General features: G+C 37.5%; 1 non-coding gene across 1 annotated transcript; it reads left to right on the forward strand.

Annotated features, from left to right (window-relative positions):
• The first annotated feature begins 1945 nt into the window (after positions 1-1945).
• Trnal-caa lies at positions 1946-2061 on the forward strand. Its single transcript has 2 exons — positions 1946-1983; positions 2017-2061. It is a non-coding gene; the product is annotated as a tRNA-Leu (tRNA).
• The last annotated feature ends 542 nt before the right edge of the window (positions 2062-2603 follow it).

Below are 2603 nucleotides of genomic sequence, written 5' to 3' on the forward strand. Positions count from 1 at the left end.
GCGTAGGACATGTCGAGAAAAGAATGGGAACGCGGCTTAGAAACGCAAAGAAGAATCACAAAGGCATTGGTAGAAAATGGGCAGGAAAACTTACTGATAAGGTTATTAACGACCTCACTACATTTTTAGGGCTAGCTATTCGTGGACACGCAAATTCAATAGAAGGTTGGGCAACTTTTTTCCATAAATGTTCTACAGCCGACAATCCTCAGCATCAAAATTGTCCAGCAGATGAAGACAGTTGGTGCAAATGGCGCAAAGTGGAAGCTAAAGGAGAACTGGATAGTTTCCACCACGAGAAGGCACCTTTGACTGAAGAAGTTGAAACAGTCATCAAACCAATCTACGAAGATTTGTCACGAGATGATCTCTTGAACAAATGTTTAGGAGCAGAGACCCAGAATACCAATGAGTCGTTAAATGCATTGATCTGGACTTTCGCTCCTAAACAGTTTCATTCTGGGACCAAGGTCGTAGAAATAGCCACTTTTCTGGCTGTAATTATTTTCAATGAAGGATTCAATGGCATTCTCAAAATCCTAGTCACAATGGGATGTCAAGTTGGTCACATATGTCAGGTTTATGCCGACCGCCGTAATGAAGCGCGAATTTGGCGGTCCGAACGACGATCGACTGACCTCGCTAAAAGAGCCAGAGTTGAAACCAGAGAGCAACAATCGGCCTTACAAGACTTTTTTGAAGAAACGGAGGGTGCTCTCTATGGACCAGGTGTAGCAGATTAATGGTGAGTTAAAATTTTACTGTTGATAATCACATTTAAATTTTCAAATGTGTTTTTCTCGAAACTGCATCTTGAAAATCGGCTGCCACCATAGCTCAAAGTCTATCCAACCAAATTCTTTGAAATTTTCACGACTTCTTTAATACATGTTTCTACGGTCCGCAAACTAGGATAATTGCAATCTGACGGGTCGTTTTTTTTTTATTCATAAAAAAAGCCGTAAAAAAACACCAAAATCCAAAAAATTAAGTTTAAAAGCCCACCAAAAATTTACCTTTTAATATTTTCTAATTATCCTAGTTTGCGGACCGTGGAATTTTTTTTCCTCGGATGAACACAGCGCCCTCCAGCGTGGCAGCAGAAAAACACCTTTTTTTTGGAGGTGGGTGCATAAACTGACACGTATTCCGAAAATTAGCCACGATATCGAACTGAAAAATCACATATACTAGAGATATCAATTAACATGTGGTGAAAAAATCACGTTTCTATCTTTATCCAGTCCTCCAAAAGAATCTTTCACACGGGATGACCCCGTTAATAAGATTTGTTTTACACAAGACCTTAAAAAAACATTTCTCAGGATTTTCCTTATTTTGTTTACGTGCGCGAATTCCAACTCACTCACTATTCTGAATAATTTGTTCCATTTGCTATTTGAACTTGTCATGCCAGTGTGACGATACAACAGCATTCGTTCAAGCTCAACTCTTCCCGGAGCGTTTTTAGACCTGTTTAAATTTACACGCTCAGTAATCGATTTTCGCCGTTAAAAAGTATTTCAAATTTACAAAGCAAAAGCAAAATTTATCTTCACAGTTTATACCTGACGCTACTTCTCTCTTTACTTGATTCTAACAAGTCACACCGAAAAAAAGTTTAGAGAAACAATCTTTGGGGATTTCCCTCACTTTCGAGAAAATGCTTATGCCGCACTCCCAGTGCTAGAGTAGGGGACGAGTGGTTCTTGAAATATCGGTATTTGTCACATAAATAATATACTGGGAAACTAAAAAGTGCCTTTCATTTCATCCGTATAGTTTAAAACGGTGTATATGGAGTGGTAGCTATATTAGTCATGAAAATAATACGTAATAGTAATTTGTGTTCTTAGCACGTACATACTTCAATTTGTAAAAACTATACATATATAATTTCAATGCCCGCAATCTATATAGTAACTTGGGCAGTCGTCCATCAAGTGTCAGGATGGCCGAGCGGTCTAAGGCGCCAGACTCAAGAGCAATCTTGCCCAAGAAATTGGGTGCTGAGCGTTCTGGTCCTCTCTGAGGGCGTGGGTTCGAATCCCACTTCTGACAACACTTTTTTCCAAGTATCTTTTTTGTGCTTGAAGTATACACACATGCGTAGGGAGTTTTGCATTTTATTATTTGATTCTATTTGGATCATATGAAATTGAAATGTTTTGAAAACTTATAAGAGAAGTAATTTCGATAATTGTTTTTAGCATGAATTGATATGATGGTCATTTCTGATTGATAAATATGTTATCAACATATTAGGTCTCTACGTCAATTGAAAAATTTAAATTTTTTTTTATTTCTCCGTGTGTAAAACTTACCCATATTCTTACTAAATTTCGTGACGATAGTTTTAGCCAAAGTAAATCTCGTGTGACAGACAAATAGGCGGACAGCCATTAAATCGGAGGAGGAGATTGTTCATAAATGGAACTTTAATATTTCACTGGAATGTTAGTTAGTTAGTTAGTATCTTATTTGCATGACATAAGATGCGGGAAATTGAGAAATTTGAACTGGTATAACTTTGAAGCTAATAGTCGGATTTGTACCAAACTTTACAGTATTATGCGCGATCCTATTATATCTTTTATTGCGCT

This window comes from Hermetia illucens, chromosome 2 (assembly GCF_905115235.1).
Source record: "Hermetia illucens chromosome 2, iHerIll2.2.curated.20191125, whole genome shotgun sequence".
NCBI lineage: Eukaryota > Metazoa > Arthropoda > Insecta > Diptera > Stratiomyidae > Hermetia > Hermetia illucens.